The 9,592-nt window shown below is 36.7% G+C and overlaps 1 long non-coding RNA gene across 1 annotated transcript; it reads right to left on the bottom strand.

Annotated features, from left to right (window-relative positions):
• Nucleotides 1–2,819: 2,819 nt before the first annotated feature.
• Nucleotides 2,820–3,179, bottom strand: LOC108975296. The gene is made up of 2 exons (XR_001993858.1): nt 3,119–3,179; nt 2,820–3,002 (listed from the first exon to the last, which is right to left on the bottom strand). It is a non-coding gene; the product is annotated as an uncharacterized LOC108975296 (long non-coding RNA).
• Nucleotides 3,180–9,592: the final 6,413 nt, after the last annotated feature.

Raw genomic sequence — 9,592 nt, 5'->3', positions numbered from 1 at the left:
TGGCTACGCTTGGAATATCCAATTGGCGCCACGTAGCGAAAAGAAGAAACGACTGGCGCGCTGTTGTTAACTCGGCTATAATCGCGTAAGCGGTGTCTAAGCCAATTAAGAAGAAGAAGTTGGTATTATGAAACCAATTTGATTGCTTTGGATAAAAATTTAAACTTTATATAAATAAAAGTTAATGAATTAAATGGTTCATAAAATTTCACGATAACTGAGAAAATCTTGTCCTAACACACCTTGATCTAACACACGAGGACGTGTGATTTGTCAGGAAGGCCGTGTCGTAGAATGGTAAATTAGCCCATTGTATATGTGTGGCATAGAATGGTTAGTTGGACCATTGTGCGTGCATGTACATTTTTGAATGGCGACACGATGTCGCTAACGGTTCTCAGAACGCCCAGCGGCTAAAAAAAAACATACTCTGCTGTTGAATAAGGTCTGTTCGTAGGGGCATAGAAAAGAGATGGTATTATGATTTGCAAAAAAAAAGTGAAATAGTTTAGAATGTGCGTGGCGAGTTAGTTAATGTTGCTCCACCGAGACGAACAGAATTTGCGGCGTGTTGAAAATGGAAATAAATTAGCCTTCGGGAAGACTTTAGTATACCGTCCCAGGATTTCGAGAACAAAATGGGTATGGCCGGATAGAGGAGATTCTCCAGATCACGAATATATATTGTTTTAGCCGCAGGAAGCGTATAGTTTTCGAGATATTCGCGATTAAAGTTGAAATTTTGCAATATTTTAATTACATATTTCCGGTATTTAAAATTAATTTTTCACTTAAATTTTTCAATTTTATATACACTAACACATCAATTATTCATTTGCACACATTTATTTTATATAATATAGTGCAAAAATTGCTTTTAATGTACATTTAAATTATTGTTGAAATATGATTATTTAAGAATAACAAATGAATTACAAAGTGTCAAATAATCAGGGTTACCTTATCATACCTCATCGTTTGTAAAATAACTAAATGAAATAAAGTGAACAGATTATACCCCAAATACGAGAATCAACAACCTATAAAAGAATAACTCTGGTCCGTCCAACACTGGGGTGTATCAGATTTTTTCGCGTAGAACTCCTTTCTGAGTGGGCGGCCTTCGGCCGCTCTTCAAAAAAAAATAACTCTGGTCGGTCCAACACCGGGGTGTACCAAATTTTTTTCGCGCAGAACTCCTTTTGGCGTGGGCGGCCTTCGGCCGCGCTTCAAAAAAAATAACTCTGGTCGGTCCAACACCGGGGTGTACCAAATTTCTTTCGCGCAGAACTCCTTTTGGCGTGGGCGGCCTTCGGCCGCGCCTCAAAAAAAATAACTCTGGTCGGTCCAACACCGGGGTGTACCAAATTTTTTTCGCGTAGAACTCCTTTTTGGGTGTATAAATTTTTTTTGCTCCCGTAGAACACATTTTTACATTGGGGGCCATCAGACCGCTTAAATTTTTTACATATTTTTTATTGCTTATCAACGATTATGTATATTCAGGGTATAATATTTCTTTATAATTTTTTTTTTGTTTTAGTTTGTAAAATATTTTAGTATGGTAACACTGATTATTTGACAGTTTGTAATTCATTTGTTATTCTAAACAATAATATTTCAACAATAATTTAAATGTACATTAAAAGCAATTTTTGCACTATATTATATAAAATAAATGTGTGCAAATGAATAATTGATGTGTTAGTGTATATAAAATTGAAAAATTTAAGTGAAAAATTAATTTTAAATACCGGAAATATGTAATTAAAATATTGCAAAATTTCAACTTTACTCGCAAATATCTCGAAAACTACAAGCTTCCTGCGGCTATAACCATATATATTCGTGATCTGGAGAATCTCCTCTATCCGACCGTACCCATTTTATTACCGAAATCCTGGGATGGTATACTAAAGCCGACCCTTAGCCTTCTCCGACATATATATGTTACATTTTTCAAAAATTTAGGCATAAAAAACACAGTAGAGGTGCTTTAGTTTTTTCCAATACTATATAACCCTATATCTACCTCGTTTAGTTTTAGGTGATACGTACAACCGTTAGGTGAACAAAATTTTAATATTCTATAACAACTTGTTGCGAGAGTATAACAAGGAAAAACGTTAATTTTGGTTGAACTGAAACTTAAACAATAGATTCATAACAAGAACTTTGATCTGTCAGTTTAAATGGCATCTATATGCTGTCGTAACCCTTCAAGCTCTTCAAATTTAAAATGATTTCAAATGAAGAAAGCTTTCAATACAAGCATTTGACTCCGATCTTTCAGTTTTTATGACAACTATACTTATATTACAGTGATTCGATCTAAACAATTTCTACGGAGATTAAGCTGATCACAACGTCTCGATTTTATTGAACTGGAAAATATCCTCTATCAGCGCATATCTATCTTAACCCCGAAATAGGGGTTTTACACAGAATTACGAGAAGGTATTATAAAGTCTGAGTTTTCCCACTTAATTTATTTACAAGCCGTCAATTTTTTAGCTTCAAAGTAGACTCAAAAACAACAAATAACAAGGAATATCTCCATAAGCTTCTCGTTAAATTTTATCTTGCTTATTTTAGAGGAAGAAAAATCTTATGCTTTGTTCGAAATGGGTGATAATACATAGCGTCTCATTTCAAACGTTACGTGTTAAATCACGTGCGACTTGCAGGTTACGTTAAACTATAATGTGTGCTAATAATAGAAGGAGTAAAATGGATTTATTAGGCCCTTATGAAATTTTACGCTCCCATGTCAAGAAATGCTTTAAAAATAGACATATTACATAAAGCCGATTAACATACCATTCGATTGAATATTTTCGGTTAAAACTTTACTCCTATCTGTAGATGTCAACGACATATCATCTCCTGAAACCGCTCTTTCCTTGCTCGGCAATTCGTTTTCTTGAGCCATTTCTACTTACAAAATGCAAGATCAATTAAAAATCCCAAGTTACACAACACGTTCACAATGTAATGTAGTGCTGTAAGTACAGTTCCAAATTTCAATACATTCAATCGTTGAAACAGGAGTAAATAAGAGATGTAATTAATCTTCTCGAATTATAATATTACATAAATTAAAATAAATGTTACTAACAGGTCAAGTCTAACCCACCGCGATAAGGAAAGGAAATAGAGTTACAAAATTATCGAGCGGACTATCGATAGTAAATCAATTTGAATTTGGTAAATGTTACAATACTTTCGGCGAAACCCTTAATAGACGTATTCACAGGGGTACTATAAAATATCCTCAACAAATGGGAAAACGTAAGAACAAAAATGGGTATGTGCGGATAAAGGAGCAAAATAACAAAACGTTTCATCGAATAGATTTTCATTGTTTTATATTTTTTTTCGTGGTCTGGAATGGCGTCAACACATCCATCCGTGTACTTTTTTTTGTTTTTTTTTGATAGCCATTCAATCTAGAAATTGCTTAGTTGACTAAGCTCAAGATCTCTTTATCTCTAACACTGCGATGAACACCAAGTTTCGCACGAATGTTTTTGTATTTTTTCTGAACTTTTTATGCCCTCCTTTCCGTCAAATGATATTTCTCTAGACCTCGTACGCACATTGATAACTCTGAGAACTAAAATTTTGCGCATCCCTGCGCTACCTGACATTAGGAGAGTTCTCTTGCTCTTGCAAAACTCTTGCAAACCTATCGACTTGGTGCAAAGTCACAACAACAAACACGCGGAAAATTATTTACAATGGCTGTAAAATATGCCAGATTTCGTGCAATGACACGTTAAAATATTATGCAGCCATGTTTTAGCTGTCATTTTATATAAAGGCATATTTCGCCGTTAAATTGTTGAGGAAGGTAAGTTTTAAATAGATTTAATAATTTCTACTTAAATTATAAAGTTTTGTTACAGTTTTCTGTTAAAGCTTAATATAAAAACTCGATATAAATAAGAAGCTTAAGAGAAAAAGTTGAAGAAAATTTTCTGCGGTAAATTTTTTTGTGCTATTATGCAGCTCTAAAGAAATCTAGTACTAATATTTAATACATTTCTTCAATAAAATGTGTATTTGGCAATCCTGATTTTTCGATGAAACAATTATTCAACAATGGTGTCTTGAAGGAAATTCAAAGTAATCGTTAAGTTCGTCCTAAATTAGTTAAACTCATTATTATGTAATGTAGTTCATATTAAAATGTCGTCTTAAACTTACCAATCATCACCCACATTCCTTAAATCGCAATGAAAATATTTATGTAACTACACACTGACATACATACATATTACACACAAAGTTTACTTTCTGTGTTTTTTCTCTCGTGCTCTTTTAATGTGGATCATTCACAATGCGTAACCAGCTGTCAAAGTTAGTTAGATATAATTAGGCTGTTCACGATAAGGTGGTTATCGGGTTATGTGGTTATGTGATGAAGTAAACAACAACAAAATGTGGTATGACAAAATAACCAACTTTGACCAACCCTGACCCTTGTTTACAGATTATATGGTTGTTTGCTTATTTCCAGTGTTAGAAAGTCGTTGGAGTTTTACTAAATGGCAGCACAAAAAATAAATAAAACTAAGCGAATGGAATTTCCATTTATATTTTCTAATTGGAAATTCTGCTATTAACAGCTGTTTTTTGTTTACAATTGCATTGTGACACTGTTCAGGGCGCAAGATGTCTGCAAATTTTRTACRAAGRATCTTTTGAACTCTTAAAATTTGGATTATTTAATAAGCACATACCTTCAATAAAGTCCATTTCCTGAAGAGCAGAACTTATTTTAAATTCAATTATGATTCTTTTTAAACTTTCTTTAGACATTTTATAACTAGAAATTTAATTGAACTTAAAATGTAAACAATGAACAGCTGTTTGTGTMAAAATAAGCATATAACCATACAATATGGGATGTTGACGGATCATAGAGGTTATTTTTAATCTAATAACCACATAACCCGATAACCACCTTACCGTGAACAGCCTAAATGTTTTTTTTTTTCTTGAGCAATTACTTAAGGGCAGGACACCTACCTTAAGAAAGAATACAGAATGTGCGCCAATTCACAATAGTAATGCACACTAGTCATACTCAATAAATTGACCGAATCAGCCGTTCTCTCTTGGCCTTGAAAATTTCGGAATTGGCAATTTCTGTAATCGTACAATCGTGCAAGAGCAAGAGAATCTCTCTATTGTATATTATAAAAACTGGATAAGCCTTTTCACAAAACTTAAAATTAATAATAAATTCATTATTATTGTCTTAATTCCGATGGCTGGCGAGTTTAAATGTGTTCATGCATTTTGTACACGTGCATATGGTAACAAGAAAAAGAACAACCATTTATACTACGTTAACTGTGGGAAACCGGCGCTCGCGCTTGTTTCTATTCAGTGTAACTCGTGACTCCGAATTTGTAGCGCGGTGATTCTTTCGTGTATTTGTCAAGTTTATTTAAACCGATTGATTGATACAAAAATAAGTGTAATTTGGACAGTATTTATATTTAAAATAACCAGAAAGTGATAATAAATATATAAACTTTTGCTATGCCGGCCTCAGCACGTGCAAGAGACAGCCAGAAATATAAATTTCGGCTATCGATACAAGTAGAGGGCTATGGGCCGCGCAAAGATATCCCAATGTCCGGCGCCGAACGAGCGAGACGGTTTCGGCAACGTCGCAAAGCTACCTCTACCACTGAAATACCTATACTTATGAACGTAACGAATGAACACACGATTGATATATGTACTGGATCTGCCACCGAACTGAGAGATGACAAAAGAAGTGAGGCAATGTAAAATCATTGGCCTTCAGCGGACAAACGCTTAAAAACGGTATTTGAAACCAATCCGTTTGTTTTATCTTACAGCGTTTGTGATGAATGAAAATTCTTAAAACAGCGTCAATCTTGTTTTCATTTCAATCTTTTACCCTAAAAGGGATTCGCTAGACGTTTCACGTTTAAAACCAACGGCCGTTTGCCCCGGAACAGCCGCACCCGATTCGATGAAGGAGTGTGTGATGCGGCCGCATGCATATTTGGCACGCATATCACGACGTCTACTGCAGTAGCTGAGGCAGTATCTTCTTAAATATGCAGTAGTGCGGCAACCTGTGGGGGCGACGGCAAAGCGGGCTTGGGGGCACTACGGGTCTGCTGCTACCAGCGTCAGATTTGCACGTGCTGCACATTGTATTCTCATGATGGAGAATTTTAATCCTTTCCTTTCCCATCTGTTTAATTAGGGTGTGGCCAGAATGGGCGCTCCTTTAAGAAAATGCCCTGGCGTGAGGGCTGTAAAGTCTGATGGCAGCGAGAGGCCGAGAGTTGAGAACGGCTTCAATTCTGGTTAACAATGTCGTAAATTCTTTATAATTAAATTTATAAGTGCCAGCTAGCTTCTTGAAATGTCATTTTAAGCTTTTTACGGCTGATTCCTATTAACCACCCATATGTCGGGCGCTTTGGGGGGATAAACTGCCAATTGATACCTTGGGGAGCAATGTTAGGTGAAACTTGTTTCATAAATCCATTTTTTTCCTGTGGCTCACTGAGCTCCGATAAATGTTTTACCATATCGCTCATGATTTTGGATGGAAAGCAACGTCTTCCGACGAAACGAGCAAATGCCGCGAGAAAAGCCTCCTTGTCAGATTGGTACATAGCTCAAGTTGTACTGCTTTTGTCGTAAAACAGACAAAGACAGCCACATAGCCTTTCATCAGGGTGGGAGACCTTAGAATGGACGCCTTTATTTGAAAGGCCCAGCAAAGTCGAGTGTGGTGGTGAAAGGCAGAGTGAAATTGCAGTGCATTCAGGTGGAAGTGCTGAAATCGGCGTTCTCATTTTCTGCATGTGCAGACCTTGTATGTGAAAGTTCACTTCTTGATTTGGAGCTTAAGACGGGGACTTTTGGCGTAATTGATGAATAATGTGGCAAATGAGGATTTCTCTGGTATTGTTATGCGATGGCGTTCGCATGAATTAGCAAGCCGGCCGTTTGAACCCAGCAGACCTTTCGTGTCTATAAATGGGTTTAGTACTAAGAGTGAGCTCTTTTTATCAATGGGCTTCGATTCTCTTAGTAACAACAGGTCACGGCTGAAGTAGCGCATTTGGGTTGATGCGATAAAAGCGACCTTTGCTTTTTGCAAGGCTTTATGCGTCAATGTATCGCTTTGAGGGTAAGTTGCTCCCTTTACCTTAAGTTTGACTCGCTCTGCGAATTTGAGAATAAAGGCGAATAATCTGAGTGCTAGGGGGAACGATGAAAATCTTTCAAGGATCCGTATCCTTCATTATAGTGTAATAGGTGGGTCTACACCATGGAAACTAGCTTTGCTAGTAGCAGAGCGCCACAGAGCTCAAGTCGTGGTAGACTTTTCGTTTTTAGAGGTGCGACTTTTACTTTTGTCGCCAATAGGTTTCTTGTGGTTGCAATATCGTTTGGTGTGTGCAATCTGGGACCACTTTTCTAAGCGAAGAGTCTTCACTTGTTCGTCCCAGTCGGTTCCGTCTAGCCATAATTCTTGAATCAGGATTTTCGCTTGTATCATAATTGGCGAAAGACAACCTGCGGGGTCGAAAAGTGATAAAATTAGTCTCTTTGTTATGGCGGATAATACGGATATTGACTCTGTAGTATATGAAAACTGGTCAGATATCGCATTCCATTGGATGCCTAGTGTTTTTGTTGTACTTTCCTTTTCGAATATAAGGAAATAAGTATCCAACAAATGTTTATTAGGAATATTTTTCAAAATATCTGGGTGAATGGTTGTAATCTTTTTTAATTTATTTATTACCTGCGATAAGGTATCGTATGCTAGTGGAAGACTGTGGCTTTCAGACAGCATATCGTCTACATACGTCTGTGTTTTTAGCACTTGTGTTGCCAGAGGAAATTCTGACTTCTTTGTGTTTTCTGCCAGTTCGTGGAGTGTACGAATGGCTAAGTATAGAGCTCAGTTTACGCCAAAGGTTACTGTTTTTAATTAAAAGTCGCGTAGTGGACTATTGGCAGATTTTCGGAAAATAATTCGCTGAAATCTTGATTGTCTTTATGTACGACTATTTGTCGATACATTTTTTCGACATACCCATTGAATTTGTATTTGTAAATATGCCAATTTAATATGAGGAACATTAAATCTGTGGGTCCCGTAAATAAAATATCATTTAGGGAATTCCCCGAGCTAGCGGTTCTTGAGATATTGAAGACAACTCTGACTTTTTTTTGTCAGTCTTTACTACTGTATGATGTGGCAAGTAGAATGAGTAATATTTACCTTTTATAATTTTTTTCACATGGGCTTACTTCCTGCATGTGATCTAAATGAAGGTATTCTTCCAAGGCACCATCATAATGTTGTTTCAGCTCACCTTTCCTAAGTAGGTGTTTTTCCATACTTAGAAACTGCTGTATTGCAGAGCTGCGAGAGTGACTTAATGCGAATGTATCTAGAAATTGTTGTTTTAGTGGAAGTCGTACGACATACCGACCATTATCTGATCGAATAGTTGTGGCTTTATGAAAGTCTACACAATACTGATCTTCTGGTGTTGTAATCGAAATGGAGGGGAGCTCTTTTAACTCCCAAAATTTCCTTAATTGTGAATGAAGGTATTCGTTGGATATTTCTTCAACTACAGTTGTCGTGGTAGAAACTGTTTCAGTAACTAGTCCACTAAGTATCCAACCGAAGATAGTGTTTTGAGCCAGAAGGGTGTTTGAGATTTTTTCAACACCTTCTAATATATTTTGTGGTATAAGTCGCTGCCTATTAAGATGTCTATTTGAGCTGGGGTATTGCAGTTGGGATCTGCTAGAGTCAGGTGTGAAACCTTATTCCAATACTTGCTATTTATTTAATAGGTTGGAAGCATGTTTGTTAGTTACGGTAAGAAATAGCATCTGCTTGAATGCGCTTATCGGCTTGGGGGGAAATTAGGGTAATGGGGCATATTTTGTTAGAGTTTTGTACTACTCTTCTGCCCTCTCACGTAATTTCAAATTTTGCTTGCTTTGTTGGCAGTGGCTAGATGAGTTAGCTCTTACCTCTGTACACCCGACACTGAACGACCACACGACAAAACACCACACTAATGCGATCCACGTATGAAGACACCACACATGCAGACATTCCACATGAATACAACACACACTACTACACACGAATATATACCACACATGCGGAAATCACAGCACAACTCTACACTACCCAACCATCAAAAGCGACCGCTCGAGAGGACGAGGCCTCTTTTTTATATCGATATCGCACCGAGCAAACGTTCGTCACAGCATCATTTTTACCTCCGTATTGTATATTTCACGGTGAATAAAGCCTGTGTGTCTTGTGCCTTTTCATTCAATATTTTACCGGTTAAAAAAAATGTTGAGTGATGAGGTAAGTGGTGTCAAAAAAGGTGCTAAATAAACATTGGTTCTTCGAGGAATAGTGAGAGGCACTATGGGGGAAAAAAATAATAATAATAAATAAAATTTTGCGAAAACAAAAAATTGGGCAGTGACACATAAGTGCATAGTGAAGTGCGAGTGAACAAGCTTAGAAAAACAAAAA

This window comes from Bactrocera latifrons, unplaced genomic scaffold (assembly GCF_001853355.1).
Source record: "Bactrocera latifrons isolate USDA-ARS-PBARC rearing strain unplaced genomic scaffold, ASM185335v1 scaffold_1131, whole genome shotgun sequence".
Taxonomy (NCBI): Eukaryota; Metazoa; Arthropoda; class Insecta; order Diptera; family Tephritidae; genus Bactrocera; species Bactrocera latifrons.
This window is presented reverse-complemented; position numbering and strand designations above follow the sequence as displayed.